This window comes from Trichosurus vulpecula, chromosome 1, assembly GCF_011100635.1.
Source record: "Trichosurus vulpecula isolate mTriVul1 chromosome 1, mTriVul1.pri, whole genome shotgun sequence".
NCBI lineage: Eukaryota > Metazoa > Chordata > Mammalia > Diprotodontia > Phalangeridae > Trichosurus > Trichosurus vulpecula.
Genome location: NC_050573.1, coordinates 159,362,892 through 159,381,812, shown reverse-complemented (window position 1 = coordinate 159,381,812; position 18,921 = coordinate 159,362,892). Strand labels below are relative to the sequence as shown.

The 18,921-nt window shown below is 39.1% G+C and overlaps 1 pseudogene; it reads left to right on the top strand.

Moving 5' to 3' along the window:
* The first annotated feature begins 234 nt into the window (after nucleotides 1-234).
* Nucleotides 235-18,921, top strand: part of LOC118835022 — a 35,312-nt pseudogene continuing 16,625 nt past the window's right edge.

Sequence of the window (18,921 nt, the reverse complement as noted above, 5' to 3'; positions counted from 1 at the left end):
AGTATGTACCAGAGGCGGGGTTTGAACCCAAGTTCTCTGACTCTCAGCCTGGTGCCCTCTCCACTGTACCAAACTTCTGTCCAGTCAGAGACCTCTTACTAATGTGGCCAGGTGTTTTTTTTTTAATTTTGCTTTTCAACTGTTCTAGGCACTTAGTTCATCCCTAATGACAAGCTAAAGTTGTTATTAATAAGAATTCTCTTTCTTCCTCCACAGGTCTGAAAACTACAAAAGATGACAAATCCCTATACTCTATGCTGCAGAAGACATCCCCCATGTAATAATGGAGAATTGGAAAAAGGAAAACCAAATGATGCGCAGGGGGTGAAGATACAGATGAAATAAAGCATCACCTTGTTGAATGGCATCTCTTTAATAGTGGGAAACATGATAGGTTCTGGGATATTCATGTCTCCCAAAGGAGTTCTGAAGCACAGCGCCTCTTTCAGACTTTACCTGATTATTTGGCTTCTTGGAGGGATTTTTTTCATTATTTGGAGCTTTGTGTTACACAGAGCTGGGGACCACCATCATCAAGTCTGGGGCAAGCTATGCCTACATCTTGGAAGCCTTTGGCGGTTTTATAGCCTTTATTAGACTGTGGTCATCCTTACTCATCATTGAGCCAATGACATAGGCTGTCATAGCCATTACGTTTGCTAATTATATCGTTCAGCCCCTTTTCCCACACCGTGAGCCCCCATACGCAGCCATTAGATGGATTGCAGCTGCCTGCATATGTACCATACAATGTCATCTTTGTTACTTCTATAACTTTTTATCTAAGGTGATTTCATGGACCCTCTTTGAAACTTCCTTAGTGAGAGATTTCTAATTATTAAGATAAACTCACAGGAAGCAGAGGGGCACAATGGATAAGAGGATGACTTACTCTCTTAGTGCCCTGGACAAGTCCAGCAGATACACAATTTCAATGTCAACAGAAGGGCCTTATAGGAACTTCCTATCCTGATGAAATCACAAGTCCAGTCAAAAAACAAATCTCACATTTATATAGAATTATGAAGTTTAAGAGGCACTTTCTTCACAATGCCCTTCTGAGGTATTTAGTACAAATAATTCCTATTTTACAGATTGGGAAACTGAAGTTCAGGCATGGAATTTTTTTGCCCATGATTACATAGAAGGTGTCAGAGCTCAGATATGGCTCCAAACCCACTATCTTTTCCATTTTGCTTCCCACTTACATTGGGCCAATTCACATCTGAAAATATAAATTTCCACATAAAGTAACTTGTAGCCAAAATTTATTTGTTCCTCTGGAAAGCCACATTTACTTATTTTAGATGTATCCACTCAGAAGATAGTTGAAAATACTTAGATTGAGTTCCACTTCTTGACAGAGAATCAATGGCCTGGAGGTACCATAATGAGACTTACATGTTCAGACATTGGGTAGATTTGTTTTTGGGCTTCTCCTTGGAAGAGAAACAGTTTCAGGGATATGTTGGAACGAACTTGAACCAGTTCCTGAGCTGATTATTAAATATTCAGTTTGAGCATCCCCAGCTCTGAAATTAGCAAACACTACAAATCAGGGTTGTTCTGTTGATTGTCTAGACTTAGGAAAGTGAGGAAGAAAATGTTGATAATAAAGGTGTGATGTAAAAATGTGTCATGTTGTTGTTGTGAACTGGTTGTTATACATTTACCAGTACACCCCTGGTTGCAGACGACTAGGTGGATAGTGATGGTGATGAGAAGAAGAAGGGGGGAGAAGGAGGAGAGGAAGAGGAGGAGAAGGAATAGAAGAAGAAGAAGAAGAAGAAGAAGAAGAAGAAGAAGAAGAAGAAGAAGAAGAAGAAGAAGAAGAAGAAGAAGAAGAAGAAGAAGAAGAAGAAGAAGAAGAAGAAGAAAGAGGAGGAGGGGAAGAAGAAGAAGAAGAAGAAAGAGGAGGAGGGGAAGGGGGAGGAGGAAGGGGAGAAAAAGAAGGAGAAGGAGGAGGAGGAGGAGGAAAGAGGATTTATGAAACATTTTAAAATACATAGAAGAGAGCAGAAGGAAGTTTAGGAGAGAACACAGAAAAGCAGGGCAATTTTGTTATTATGATGTTTGATGTGTTTACTTCAAAAATTGTATGTAATAGAAGTTCACAGTTTAATAACCAATCTTCTTTTCTATTCTTTTTATATTGAAACGTTCGTGTTTGTTAAGTTCATAGTAAAAAAAGAGAAAAAATTTTTAAAAGAAAATATTATGACATAGAACATAGTAGCTCTGATCTAAGCCACATCTTCCAGTTGACAGGTTCCTGGGTTAGTAGGTAATGAAACTGGGACAAGAATCTAGGTCTCCTGACACCCAACTCTCTCCCAGACTGTATTCATGTGTACTGTGAATTTGTTTCACTCTGACATCTGAGAATATCTATTAATTGGAAGAGGCAGCTTCTGATGTTGGTTCTTGTTTTGACTTAGCAATAGGTCTTGGGAAAGTATTTTGGCTTCTGCTTTAAGTTCTATCATCAAATAGATTCCAATTTCTTTCTCCTTGGTTTTCCCACAGATGATTAACTATAGCCATACAAAAAAATCTTCTTAAGATTTATGTAAACAACACACACAACATCTGGAGCCACATTCAAGGACTAGATTGAGTTCAGGGTTCCTAATCCCTCAAGTGAGGGGTCCGGTGTAGGGCCCTCAGGAGAATCACTTGACGCTTAGATTTGGCTCATGACTAGGGTTGCCCCCAAAATGCTAAGTGGTGAGGATACAAAAAAAAGGTAAAAGACAGTCCCTGCCCTCATGAGAGGCTTTGCATGGGTATTGTGACCTGTAGCACCCCAGAGCTGCTGTGGAGACATTCTCCTCATATCCCAAGTGTTCCCCATGGACATACTGTACTAATGCATTTAAATTCTTTTCCTCTTGTGAGGCTTAGACTTGGTTTCCTCAAGTCATGTATCATACAGCTTTTAACCATGTGTCGTAAGATAAATTCTGCCCAATTTGGCTCTAGTTATTTGAAGATTAGCATTATATAGATCATAGTTCTGGACCAAACAAGCCCCCAAAATCATTTGTGTAAAATTGTTAGTTCGGAGATTTTAAGATAGGGAGATTTTCAAAAGGTGTAGCCAAGATATACTGTCGGGTACCGAGAATGTTGTAAAGGGGTACCACCATGAAGTTTCCCGCAGTTAGCTGTATTGGAGACAGCACTGGATTCGGAATCAAAGACTTGGGATCAAATCCCACAATTGCTACTGAATAGCTTGGGCAAGCTATTTAAACTCTCTGAGCCTCAGTTGTCTTATCTGTAAAATGAAGGGGTTGGGCTATGAGAGTTGCTGTATGGTCTACAAAGATCTTCAGGTGTACCTAATTAGCCTGTAGTGCAGTAGATAGAGTACTGGGCCTGGAGTCAGGAAGACCTGAGTCCAAATTCAGCCTGAGACACTTACTAGCCGTGTGACCCTGGGTAAGTCACTTAATCCTGTTTGCCTCAGCTTCCTCATCTGTAAAATGAGCTGGAAAAGGACATGGCAAACTACTCCAGTATCTTTGCCAAGAAAACGCCGAATGGAGTCATGAAAAGTCAAATATGACTGAAATATTACAGAATAATTGGCCTCCAAGATTGATGAGCTTAAATCATAGAATAAGTGTAGTATTGAGTTTCTTATATATCGCCCTTTTTTCTAAATCTATGACACGCTGAGGAGACGATCTCTCAGGTCCCTTCCAGCTCTGAAATTTCATGGTATTAAGAGTATTGTGTTTAGAGTCATGTGACACTGCTCCAGCTACTGGGGATGGGGGTGGGAGGGGTGGGGAGATGAGCAGGAGAGGGAAGCAAGGAGACGAGAAAGAATAATTATTGTGATAGACATGCCTCAGACCCTTACTGGCTGGCTGCAAGATCCTGGGTAAATTGTTTAACTTGACTTAGCCTCAGTGTCCTCGTTTGTAAAATGATGATAAAACAACTCCTACACAGAGTTGTTATGAGGATCAAAGGAGATGATATAGGTTGAGTACTTTACTCACTTTAAAATAATATATAAATGTTAACAGCTCCTGCCATTATTATCCTGTTTATTTTGATGTATTGCCTTTAAAAAAGCTGACAATTATACATTTGTCATTTTAACAGTTTTCATTGAAATACGGCTGACTAGTATAATGTTCTATTCCACAAAGAGACAACCTTTAGGGTGCTGGACTTAGAGTCAGAAACACCTAGGATCAAATCAGGAGTGGGAACTAGCTCCTAGGAGTTGATTATTAAATTTTCAGTGTGAGCATTTGTACCTTGGAATTTGGCAAATGTTACAAATAAGGGCTTGTTCTATTGTTTCATTGATTGTCTAGACTTAGAAAAGTGTGGAGAAAATGTCAGTAATGTAGATTAAACTTAAAAGTGTGTTGTGCATATAGACATTTTTTCCCAGAGAGCCAGTTGTTAAACATTTACCAGCACACTTCAGGTTCAAATCCTGCTTCCAGCACCTAGAAGCAGTGTGACCTTAGGCAATTAATCATTTACCTTACAACATCATAGAATTATTGGGAGACTTACTGAGATAATCTATTCATCGTACCTTACAAAATTTGTAACACTACAATTATGTCAATCATACTTACATTTTCTCCACAGATGCCTTAAGACATTTTTATTTCCTCCTCAGGCTCCTTAACACTCATTAACTGCATCAATGTGAAGTGGGGAACCAGAGTGCAGGATATTTTCACATATGCCAAGATCTTGACCCTCATCCTGATCACATCTGTGGGTATATATAAAATATGTGAAGGTAGGGAAAGAAGGATTGAATATGAAGATATGAGTAAACAAAATCAAATATGTAAGTAGGATTAAAAGAAGAGTAATGGAAAAGTCAAAGTTAGATCAGTCATGATATGTATGTTATTCTTGAAGATATTCAGGACCCAGTTCATTCATTCTTGAAGGAGATGCCTTACAGAGAGTTCCCTAGATTAATTAATTCGGAGATCCAGATTAAAAAATTTAAAAAAAGCCTACCTACTGTATGCAAGGTACTATATAAACTACAATGACCTTTAGGAGTATTTTATTAGCCTACAAATTTAATGAACTAAAAGTACAGCATTGATTCTCTAACCACCACCACCCCTCCCTTTTGAAGCACAAAAACTCTGTACAACTTGAGTCACTCTAAGATCCATTTGTAAAGATGAACGGAGCCAAAATTATGCAATGCTACCAGGGTTTTGCCTTACAGCAGAAAATTTAGATGGCACAAAAATATAATACAAGTACTCCTGCAAATTAGAAGGTAAGGGGAGCAGAGCTCAGACTGGCCGAGGGAAGAGGGTGAGGCAAAAAAAGGAAAAAAAAAAAGAGGTTTGTTTCTAGGTTGCTGTGCAGTCCTGGACTGAAACTTGTTCACTCCCTCCCTCTTTGCTCATCCCATAAAGAGGTCACCAACTAGCCCATTCCTGCCCATTCCCCTCCTCAGGGCCTCCTTTCCCCTCTCTTCTGCCCTCCCTCCACTAATATCTACATTTTGCCACAGGAAGGGTGAATAATAATACCAAAGCCAACTTCTCTCCCCCAGGCTCTGAGGAAGGGAGCCTTTTTGGGAAGCCTCTCCTTTTTTTCTATTTTTTTTAAATTTCTTTCTTTTTTAAAAAATTTTGAGTTCCAAATTCTCTCCTTTCCTTTGGCCCTTCCCCTTCTCATTGAGAAAGCAAGCAACATAATACCTATTATACATGTGAAGTCATGCAAAACATAATTCCATACCATCCATATTGAAAAAGAAAAAAAAGCAAGAAAAATTAAGTTGGGTGAAAAATAGGCTTCAATCTAAACTCAGAGTTCATCAGTTCCCCCTCTGTAGATGGACAGCATTTTTCATCATGAATCCTTGTATTGGTCAGTTAACTAAGTCTTTCACAATTAATCATCATTAACAATATTATTGTTACTGTAAACAATGTTCTGGTTCTGCTTACTTTACTTGGCATCAGTTCATCTAAGTCTTCCCAATTTTTTCAGAACCCATCCCTCTTGTCGTTTCTTAGAGCACAATAGTGTTCTGTCACAATCATATACCGCAATTTGTTCAGTCATTTCACAGCTAATGGACATTTGGGGAAGCCTCTCTGGTAGAGTAAAAGTAACATCCAAATCCTGTAGATTGGACAAGATGACCTCCAGAGCTCCTTCCAATTCTGAGATTCGACCCTCTCAGTCACTTTGATAACTAATTTTCTCTCCCACTCAACCAAATTTGTCTTGATTGTTCCTTACGTTATTTTCACATCATGAATCACGAAGTTAATTAGTATAGTACTTGCCCCACTTGGCTCATTCTTGCCACAGGAGTTGAAATCACTAGTTATGGCTCTAAGTATTAATAAAACCTACAAAGGGCACATTGAAATAAAGATGGTTGTTAAAGAAAGATCATTGGACCTAGCATCAAGAGAGTTGGTCTGATTCTATCATTATCTGTGTATGTCCTGGGGCCAGTTACTTCCAAACTTTGGGCTGCAGGTTTCCCTTTGTAAAATGAAGGGTGTGAAGTAGATAATGTTCAAGCTTCTTTCCAGTCCTAAAATTATGTGACTTTCTAAAATATCTTGCCTTGAACATTCTGTAGTCTTTACAAGTATATCAGAGGTTACGATTTATTCCACCCATTATGTCTATAATTCCTCATTGTTTTATGATCACGATGTAAAGATTTCTCAGAAGATCACATAATGTCCATTGAATCATTTAATTAGTTTCCTGCTATGCAAATTAGTCCTGACCTTAGGCTCAAGAGCCTTAAAAGAAGTCATGCTGGAAAAAACTTTACCAAATGTATGTCTATATTTGTTTAAATTAATGATTAATTAATTAATTTAATTAATAATCTTTTGGATGGGGAAAGGGACCAAGTATTTATTAAACTCTTACAATGTGCCAGGAACTGTGCTAAGTGCTTTACAATGTTAATTCATTTGATCACCACAGCAACCTGTGAGAGAGGTACCATTGTTATCCCTGCTTTACAATTGAGAAAACTGAGTCAGAGGTGACTTTCCCAGGGTCACACAGCTGGTAAGTATTGGAGGCTGGATTTGAACTCAGGTCTTCCTGATTTCAGACTTGCCTCTCTACCCACTGTACTACCAACATGCCTCTAGATGAAAGATCTGTGTGGGATGGTGACCCTTCTCCAAATTAAATTCAGAGGCTTCTCAAGGTAGAAAGTAGAAAGGAATTTTATTGCTTTCTCATGAGAAAGGACGCCACCCAAGCGGGGGCACTTAAATTATGTTTTACATTTATTCGGTCTGAATAAATGGGCACGTCCCCTGAACAGAGTGCTGGGGAGTACAAAGGACTCAGATGGACACCAGTCCTTTTATTGGCTTTCCCTTCTAATCTCCCGCCAGGCTGTTCGTTGGCCAGATACAACCCCCTGACTGCCTACATCATGCAGACCTCAAATGGCTCATTTAAGCATGCGTACAAGCCTCTGACCTTTCACCCGACCTACCTGAGGCCTGGTTTCTACTAGATCAGAGCTCTGATTGGAAGTAGTTCCAATCAGTCACCTGACTTACATTCCGGTAAAGCTGGGGTGAGGGTGGATAGCAGGAGAGGTCAGGTCCTATTCCATGCTGAGGGGGGTTCACTTATCTTAGCACTACACTCAGATCTTTAGACAAAAAAATAAGTTTAGAAAAGGCTAGTGAAAAAAAGCATTGTGGGCTTAAGGAGCCTGTCTGCAAGTTGTACTGGAGAGAATACTAGATTTGGATTCAGCAAAGCCTGGAATAGAATGTCTGTTCCACTTTTTTTCCTACTCTGGATGGGATACACTGAATTTTATCACCAAGGAAATGAAGAATCCTGAAATGTACTGTACACACAATTATATAAAAATCTGAAATGTAGACTTCCCCAAATAGTAGCCACTACGAGAATAATATTATAACAAAATCCAAGGAAACTCCCAATTGTTTGATTGAAATAAAATGTTATTAATGAATTAATTGCTAGACAGAATATTTATGATAAAAATAAACTATATCCAGTATAAGAAATATATAGTAAAAATTAGTTTAAAATGGTTTTTAACAGAAATCAGCATTGAGGGATAGAGGGATATCCTGCAATCATAGGTATGAGTTCTCAGGTCACACATCCTATCAGGGATGATCCATGTGGATGGGATCATCCCTGATAGGAGGTGTGACCTGAGAACTCATACCACACAGGGCATGCAGAATTAATGCAGAATATGTGTTGGGGGAAATCTATCAACTGTCATCCTGCTCTCATCTAACCCTCCCAGGCTCTATAATCCTCTGCTCTCCCTTTCTACTCTGACCTCTGACCAATTACCAAGTTCTTCTTCATCCTATACAACTTCCTCTCATATTTTTTCCATCTTCTTATATGTGTCACTGAGACCTAGCACTTTCCACTAGACACCACATCTCTTGGAAACTTCCCTAAGACTGGCTTTTCTTTCTCGAACACCTCTTAACAGCAGAAAGATTTGATATACTCCTTCTTCTGTTACCATCACTCAACAACCATCTTTCCTCCTTTAAAGCTAACTCAATCAGTAAAGATCCTTGTTAGAGTTCCTACTTAGGATTCCGTGTTTAGATCAAAGAAACATAGCAAAAAAAAAAAATCAAAATGGGCAAAATATCAAGAAAAATCATTGAAAACAGTTGTGCTATAAATCAACAATTACTTTTATGAAATCTGCCTAGTTCTGGAAAGATAGATCAATGGAATGGAATACAAAACTCAGAACTAGAATTTGGCACATTTGAGTTGACAAACCCCCATCTAAAAAATACCAAGGAATGGAATCAATTCAGTAAAAATTATTGGCTACACTGACTAGGGGGCATGGCACAAAAAAAGTTTGAATCTATGTCATTCCTTCTAAATAATAAATTCTAATTGGATCCGCAATCTGAATGTTAAAAAACAACCCAAAATCTCAAAGAAAACGGGTGTATTTGTTTCAGTTGATAAGCTCCATGACATAGAGATAAAAGAATATTATTGAAGGAAAAATATCTGAAATTAAAAGAAAATATATTATGGAAAAATACGTAGTAAATATACAAGATGAAGATCTAACATCTAGGTTTAATACAGAAAGAACACATCTATGAGAAAGGAATGTGTAATGGAAAATTGAACAAAGGATATGAACAGTTTTTAAAGGAAGAAAATTCTAGTACTAGAAATTGGTTGGTTAGTTGTTGTCCTTCCTTCTTGAAGAGGACCAAAATGACATCACTGTGCTAGAGTCAAGTTTCAATGTGTCTGATTGTGGCTGATCAGACCAATATGAGCTTGGAATGCTCTACCACAGGTCAGGCACAAATAGTCCATGTGAACTAGAAATTAGGATAGAAATAGAACATTTAGTACTAGAAATTATATTCTATTCGAATGTAATATATTGAGGGCAGGGAGTGTTTCATTTCTACTTTTGTATTCCCAGTGACTAGCACATAGTAGGTAGAATGGAATGGAAAAGCATTTAATAAGTGCTTAATAGGGCTAAGCATTGGCAACAGGAAATGGGGACTAGACCTGTGATTTCCTTGGTATAGGGAATTGCCAAAAGAAGAAACTCTACCAAGGCAGATTGGCCCCTTTTGTACAACTTATATTCTTAGAAAACTGCCTAGAGTACCAAAAAGATAAGTGACTTGCTCAGGGTCACATAACCAGTATGTGTGAGAGCAGTCACAACAGAAACCCATGCTCTTGGACTGGTCATCTGTTCACTACATGGTGTCAAACTCAAATTGAAACAGGGGCCACTAAACCATACATGAGGATGCATGTGGGCTATGTACTAATTTAAGTATTTAAATGTGTTATTACCTGTGTTTTATTGTATTTTACTCTTTTGTTAAATAATTCTCAATTATACTTGAATCTGGGTGGGACCACACTTGGTAGTGTTCTGGTAGCATGTAGGCTCAGGCACTATACCACCATGCTGCCTCTCAAGTACTTGGGATACAAATAGAAAAATGAAACAAACTCTGCTCTCAAAGAGCTCACAGTTAAACTTGGGGAGGCAACACATAAAGGGGGGGTTCAGTAAATGACAGATGGAAAGGCTGAGTGATACTGGCTTCTGGTAGGCAAACCATGAGGACAAACAGCAAGGGCCCCGAGGACCTTGAGAATCAGTGGATGGGCCAAGAAGATAGTGGGTCCAAGAGACCGAATAGAATGGAGTTCTGAGATACTCCTAGTAGAAAATGGGACTGGAAGAGGTTCAGCATCCAACACGGCAAGAACAGAGAAATGAAACAACTGGAGTTAGGCTGGAAGAGAAGGTTGGTGGCCTCCCCAAAATGCTTCTGGGGATAGTCCTTGTGAAAAGGTTATACATTGGCAGGCTGGGACAAAGGAAGGAAGATCTCAGGGATGGTGTTGGTCCCAGTGGTTGGGCTACCCATTGGTAATTAATCAAGTTGCTTGTTAAATTGAAATGAGGACTAATAATCACAAGAAAATCTGTTCATATTCCAAAATCGTTAAACATACATCAAGACAATGTAAAGTTACCACTTTGTGCTCATTAAATTAGAAAAAATAGCAAGACGAATGATCAAATTCAATATTAGTGTATTGAGGGAAACAAATACTCTGTCACATGATTGTTGGGATTAGTCAGAACAAATTTTTTAGAGAGAGATGTGGTGGTATACAGCAAGAATCACAACATTGATCAACACCCAATATTTACCTTAAAGATGATGTCAAAAGGGGGAAAAGTACTTATCTGGAGAATTGTGGTATAGAGATGGACCGGGAAATGAGGTGGAGGGCAAAATAAAGCAAAAGCTTGCTAAATAGAACTCAGAATAGTCTGAGGTATAAAGTATACCACTCCATGCTGCTTCTATGTTGGGTTATATGGGAAACAAGTCTTTTTGAATAGGCTACTACTTTAAGGTTAAAATAAAAAGTCATGCCCTTCTGTAATATGTCTGCTTACATTGAGCTTACCAATTTCTCCTGAAATCTGTCCCTCTTCTTGATTTCCTGAGCTCTTTCAATGGCAGCCCCATTTTTTCAAGTCACACACACTCATAACCTCTAAGTCGTCTTTGACTCTCCCTTTTCTCTCACCCTTGATATCTAATCAGGCACCAAGTCCTATCAATTCTATCTCTTTAATATCTCTCAAATCTGCCGCCAGACTAATTCAGGCTCTTACTGCCTCTCGTTATCTTAGCTAAAATATTGCAATAGTTTTCTAACTGAATGAAGATTAAAAAATTCTTCCATTTCTATAATGCTCTACAGTTTATACAATATTTTCAGCACAATCACCCTATGATATGGGAAGTGCAGGTATTAATATCCCCACTTTACAGATGAAGAAACTGATTTCTTTCTCTCCAATCTCACCAACTCCCTCTCATCCATACTATTGACCACACTAATCTTCCTGATTCACAGGCTTGATCATGTCATACCACGTTTGATGAACCTTGAATGTATTCCTATTACCTACTGGACAGAGTCCAAACTCCTTAGTCCAGCACTCCTGGATTTCAATAATATGGTTTTAACCTAGGTCTTAGCTCACGCTACCCCCTCATGCCCTCTGCTACAGCTAAACTGATTTATCAACCAAACATGTCCCTCATTTTCATAGCTGCCTGCTGAAATCCTGGTGATCCTTCAAGATTCACTTAAAATATTCTTCCTTCCTGAAGCCTTCCTTGAGCTGCCCAGGAGGTAGTGTTCTCTCTCTTCTCTAAACATGTAGCACTTTATTTCTACATTTCTTATGGACTTGTCACATTCCAATTTTCACTACAGTTATTTGTGTTCACGTTCTATCCTCTTTACTAGAATGAGAGCTCTTTAAATTCTTATCTCCATATCACCCACAGCACCTTAAATATAGTCTACACTTAAGTGTTGATCAAACCTTCTTTACTAGTTAAAAATAATTACAATTATTGAGTCCTTTACATTCTTTTTCTTAGGAACCTGCCATTGGCAATTGCAGCATCCATGCCTGTTGTCACCATCATTTATTTGCTGACTAATGTGGCTTATTATGTTGTCCTAGACATGCCAGCAGTTCTGGGAAGTGACGCTGTAACAGTGGTGAGTCTTCAGAGGTGAATTGCCATCATAAAATTCGTTGTTTTCCTCCTAAAGATGCCAATCCTCCAAACTTTCATATTTTGTTGAAGATAGCCCCATTCTTCCAATTACCTGGGTTTGCAAACTTAGAATCATCCTTGGCCCTTTCCTCTCCGCCATCAGCCCCTCCTGTCAATTAGTCAACAAGTCATGTCAACTCTCTTCAGCATCACTCACATCTGTCCCCTTCCCTGCACTGGCCCAGGCATTACCCTAGTGCAGGCCCTCACTGCCTTATTATCTTTCATGATGAGAGTGCCTCTTATTTCATCTTTCTGCTTCCAATCTCTCACAAAACACAGCTACCAAACAAAATCCTTAAATCACAGGCAGAACCGTGTTAGTGCCATGTTAAAAATCTTCAGTGGCTCCCTATATGTTGTTTGGTTGTTTCATTCATGCCCAGTTCTTTGTGACCCCATTTGGCGGTTTTCTTGGAAAAGATACTGGAGTGGTTTGCCATCTCCTTCTCTAGTTCATTTTACTGATGAGGAAACTGAGGCAAAGGGGGGTAAGTGACTTGCCCAGGGTCACATAGCTAGTAAGTGTCTGGGGCCAGACTTGAACTTGGGAAGAGGAATCTACCTCACTCCAGGCCCTGCACTCTATCCACTGCACCACCTAGTTACTCTAGTATCCCTATTGCTTAGAGGATAAAATACAAATTCCTTATCCCAGGTTTTAAAACTCAACCAATCTGGCTCTAACCTACCTTTCCTGACATTTTTTATACTGTTCTCCCTCACACGCTCTTTGTTTCTTCAAAAGTAAACATCTAGCTCTGAAGATCTTAACATGGGGGGAGGGGAAGGAAGGGATGAATTTTTTTATTTTTTTGTGTTTTGATAACTGTATTCAATGTATTTGGTTTCCTTTGTACGCCTATGTATTTTATTTTATATACTTAAAAATATTATTCTTAGAAAACTTTACCAGACTGCCTGAGGGGTCAAAGACAAAAAAAGGTGAAGAATTCCTAGAATAGCTATTTTGTGAATTTGACTTTTGATCTCCCATATCCAAGCTCCACGACTAAAATGTATTATTTCTTCCCTTCACCCTTAGTATCCCTCAAATCTCTCAGGTTTCAGCTTAGGTGCCAGCTACTTCTTACCATCAGCCTTTCCCGATCCTCTCCCTGTCCACCTAGTGCCCCTAGTTTTTAATGCATACTCCTAAGATTATTTTATATTTCCTTATCTGTGCATGTGTTGTATTCTCCCCTTCAACCCCATCCTCTCCCCAAAGGGAACATAATCTCCTTACAGAAAGGGATGATTTCTTCTTTGTACCCATCCACTGGAATCGAATAAATTTATAAACATTGACTCAGAGCCTACTACTTGCATAAAGCTTGCTAGATGCCATAAAAGTCACAAATGAAACAATCCTTTCTTTCAAAGGACATAACATAGTAAATGCTTGATCAATGTTTGTTGAGTTAAATTGCAGGCACCAACTTCCCAGACTTGTTTTTGTCATGATTTTGGGTCAGCAGGAGGCTGTGATTTCAAGATAGTGTGGTAGAAGGTGTACTGGTTCTTGAGTCAGAAAACCCAGGTTCAAATTCCACATCTGCTGATTACTACATGCTGCCTGTATAACCTTTCAAAAACCACCTGCTCTGTTTGGACCTCGATTTCCTCAACTGTAAAATGAAACCAGAGGATCTCTAAGGTCTCTTCCACCTCTAAATCCCATGATCCCAAGTTGCAATTTTTTTCATTCATGTCAAAATAGAATCAGAGATGAAAAAAAGGGTCACTAGTTCTGAATTTCTGGGTCTCATTAAGATAGTCCTGTAAGTGGCATGACTGGTATTTCCAGGGTCCAGGTGCTCATGAGATACAGGTTGCTTCATGGGTTAATTAGCTTCCTATCTTACAAATCTTACAGCAGAAGTTGGATAACCATGTCACAAGCATTAAAGACTGCATTCATGATTTACATAGAAGTTAGTTTACATTTCCTCTGAGGTCACTTCTGACTCTAAGTGTATCCTTCCCTGATTCAGAAGTCAAAGAAAATGGGCCACAGTGGGCCAAATCAATCTTTCGATAATGTCTGATCATACAATGGTGATATATTCTTGGCCTCGGTAGACCTCTATTAGCCAGAGTACTTCGTAAGCTATTAAAGTGCTGTAGAAATGTATGTCATTACTTATAAGTCCAACTGGTTGACCGAGTAACTGGGAGTTTTATATAAGAACAAACAGCTTAGCAGAGAAGTAGTACATAAAATTGTGGCAAGCGTGTCTTATTATGCGATGTTGATTTCTCTTGCTTCAGAACATTTGTTTTATAAATAAAAGCTTTCTTGCTGAATATCAGTCAGGCACTCAAGTCATTTTCTTAGACCGAAGACTTTTTGTTGGCAATTAGTCATCTAATTCTAATCTTAACTTAGCTGTTCTTTATAAAAGGGTTTTCTGTATCCAGTTCATACAGCTTAAGAGAGCTAATTTAAATTTTTCATTGTAAACATTTACACCTCAGAAATCAGCAAATGTTACCAATCTGGGCTTGATTTATTCTTTTATTGATTGTCTACTGCAGGGGTGGGGAACCTGCGGCCTTGAGGCCACATGTGGCCCTCTAGGTCCTCAAGTGTGGCCCTTTGACTGAATCCAAACTTCACAGAACAAATCCCCTTAATAAAAGGATTTGTTCTGTAGAACCTGGGCTCAGTCAAAAGGCCTCACCCAGGGACCTAGAAGGCCTCATGTGGCCTCAAGGCTGCAGGTTCCCCAGCCCTGCAGTCTAGACTTAAAGAAGTTATGGAGAAAATGTTAATATCACACATTAAACTTTAAAGTGTATTGTGTGTACATTCCCCCTCCCCCCTCCTCCACCCCCATATTTACCAGTACATTCTTGAGGGAAGAAGATTTTGGGTACCCATATGACTTTGGAAAAGTCACTTAACATCTCTGGGCCTCAACTTCTTCAAGCATAAAATGAGAGCATTGAACTAGGTAGCCTCTAAGGTCCCTTCCATCTATCCATGTCTGAGCCTATGATCTTAATGTAGACTAAAATGGAAATAGCAGCCTTTGTAGACTTCACTTTAACATGTGGTGTAGTAGGCAAACATTTTTTGGCATATTTGATAATTTCATAATTGCATCAATCCATTCCGTTTGTCTCAAAGCGTCCTAACATGACTTCTCTAAAATATCTTCATCATGAGATTCATTCTGACAAACTATTTCTCATGAGTTTCACTTTTAAGAAACATGCTGATTTGCCTCTTCTTGTTGTGCTGTTTTTCTCCTTTATTATTTTTTAACAGACATTTGTTAACAAGGTCTCCGACTATGCTCAGTGGCTAATTCCTCTTGAAGTAGCCATGTCTTGTTTTAGTGGATTAAATTCATCAATCATTGCAGCTTCCAGGTAGGAAAAGCCTTAAAGTGTCCACACAATGCCCCCCCTACCAGCCTCTCCTAGCCTTTGGGGATCTTGCCCTTACCTGAACCTTTAACTCATTGTTTATACTTATTTTCATTATTCTAATTTGTCGCAGTGTTTTGCAAATTCCCAGGCACATAGAGACCCCTCCACTCATTAGAACTTAAAATCGCCTAGGAGAGGAATCACCTCCCATCTATCTTTCTATTTCTCTAACTGGTATCTTGAACATAATGGGCATTTAGTAGAACTTTGAATGTCCCCCAGTAAGGTTTTTTGTGTTGTTCTTAAAGCTAATCTAACAGAAATCGACAGCTCCTATATTGCATCACATTAACTGAACAAAAACTGGCAAAGCACAATGAATGTTTGGTCATGTTTTATGTTGCAAACTTATTTCAATAGGAAGAACATAATCAATAGAATGCCTGGAAGTGTTCATGCCCCTCTTTAGTTCTATGTGACTGTGGCCCTTGTAAAAACAATCTAAAAACAGATTTTTCTTTCAAGACTGGAAGGGAAGCGTCCTTTGTATTCAGGCAGCTAAAGGAGGAAGTGTTGCACAAAATAGATTGTTGCTGACAAGAAACTTGCCAAAAAAAAAAAAAAGGCACTGCTGTACGAAAGGGCTGATTGGGAGAATTCAGAGTGAACTGAAGAATATCTAGCTGATAAATATTACAAAGGCAGCAGAGGAAAAGCAGAAGCAGGGTGGCATGATGAATTAAGGGTTAGCCTCAGAGGCAAGAAGATCCTGCCTCTGTCATTCACTGGCCCTGTGATCCCGGGGCATCTCTCAGTTGTCAGGGTGCTGATCTGCATTGGGAAAGGGAATTAGTTCCTCGGGGAAGCCCCCCACCCCCGTTTGATGACATCATATTTCCAGTAATGAAACTCACCTCTCTCTCTCTCTCTCTCTCTCTCTCTCTCTCTCTCTCTCTCTCTCTCTCTCTCTCTCTCTCTCTCCCTCTCTCTCTCTCTCTCTTCCCTACCCCCGTCTTTCTCACCCCCTTCCTCCCTCCCCCTTGCCTCTCTCTCCCTCTCTCCGCCTCTCATTTTCTCTTGTGATTGTGTAGACTTAAGGAAGTTACAGATAAAATATTAATAATACAAATTATACATTTTTGGGAGGAGAGACTTGGTGGGCAGAGGTAGTGATGCAAAAAAAGGGGGGAGGAGAAAGAAAAGAGAGTCAAGGAAACAATTTTTAAAATACGCAAAAGAGAGTTCTGAAGTGGACAGAGACAAGCAATTTTGTTACTATTGTGTTATATTTAATATAGGAGTAGGAAATGGCAGGGGGAACTATAGAGTGAGGAAAGACTATCAATGCATGTTGGTACCTTCTCTGCAGCTGAGAGGTTAAGTAACTGGCCCAGGGTCATACAACAGGGAAGTTAGGAGGTCTTGAACCCAAGTCTACTTGGACTTCCAGCCCAACTCTATCCACTACCACACACTATTTCTGTAAGTGTAATTTACATTTTAAATTTACTTAAACTTAATACACTTAAAAAACCCAAACTCCATATAATAGTTCAGTTTCATCTACAATCCTTTTCCTCTGTCCTTTGTGAGTTGAAATGTTCATGTTTGTTAAGCTCAAGATAAAAAAGAAAGTTTTAAAAAAATATCTGGTGAATGCCAGTCCAAGCCTTTCAATTCTCCCACCTGTTTTCCAGGCTGTTTTATGTTGGCTCAAGAGAAGGGCACCTCCCCTGCAGCTTAAGTATTATACATGTCAACTGTTTCACCCCAGATCCTGCTCTCCTCTTCAATGTAAGTAAAAATGCTTCCTACATTACATAAAATAGATTTTTGACAAACTCTCATCCCCTCCGTTTTTTTCATTTAGCTAAGAATTAAATTAAGAAATAATCTCAAATTAAGAAATAAATTTAATTTAGCAAAAAAGTATGAGGCACATTGAGGCTGGCTTTCTTCTTGGGTTTTTTCCTAGGGAAGACCTTTAGTTGAACTTATTTACTTAATGTGCTTAGGGTGATGTATAGGCATTGGGAAACTCTAGCCTTGCAGTGGGCAGCTGGGTTGCAGAGTGGGTAGAGAACCAGGCCTGGAGTCAGGAAGATCTGAGTTCAAATCCAGCTTCAGACACTTACCAGCTCCTGGGCGAGTCACTTAACCGTGTTTGCATCCGTTTCCTCAACTATAAAATGAACTAGAGAAGGAAATGGCGAACTACTTCAGTATCTTTGCCAAGAAAACCCCAAATGGGGTCACAAAGAGTCAGATATAACTGAAATGACTGAACAAGCCCTGCAGTGGAGCAAATACTCCTGCTTGTGTAACTGCTCTGTATACCGTTCCCAGAAGGTGTGTGTCCTAAGTCACCTAGGGCCATTTTTTCCTGAAAGGGAACCAGGAAAAAGTCAGAACTCATGATTCAGTCTGTATAAGACAGAAGTAGAAGCCAGTGGTCATGTCTATATATGGCCCTTGACTTGGACATCTTCCTGTCATTTATAGGCTCATAGTGCATTTGGAAAGGACCTTAGAAATCATTTAATCAATTCTTTTTTGTTTTATTGCTTAGGAAACCATGAGGTTGACTTGCCCAAAGTTACATAATGGAAGCATTGAAATTTGAACTTGTATTCTGACTCCAAATCCCATGACCTTTCTTCCTACCTCACACAGAGTAGTGCTTTGGAATAACTGAAAGCTCTCTAGAGAATTTTCCCTGCAACTTTAGACACTTTTTAGTGATGCTATTAACATGTGATTTTTTAAATATTCTGGATCCAAAAGGACATATAACTTTAACAAAAGGCCTTTTATAGGCGTCATCTCCACTGCAATGGTTCTTCCTGCTCAGGAAACAAGCCTTCTTTATGCACATGAGTCAACAGTGAGATGTGGCAGCAATGAAAGATAATGTGATTGTAGGCTTTAATTAATAGAAGCGCAGTGTCCAGAACAGGGGTGGGGAACCTTTTCATGTTGGAAGGCCGCATTAATATTTAGCTGTAATCAAATAAGGCCACATTCAAGAAATTTCAATTAGATATACTTAAAAATGTACATTATTTTGTAAAAATCCAACTATGTACTTAATAATTTCAAAAAATGAAAACTGTGAATTATAAAGTTAACCAACCTTTTAATGACTTTGTCATGTCTGCTTTTTGTTGGAAAGCATTTGAATATTTGCTTGCAGCATGGAGGTCTGCAGTTTCAGTTGATCCTCTAGATGGGTATCAGTCATTTGTGACCTTAAGGGTGTCTTGATTTGGGTCCGGTAGGAGAATGTAGATTCATAGCAATAAGGGGTTAAAAAGCAAGAAATCATTTTGGGGGCATGTTGCCAAAGGTGTGGGCA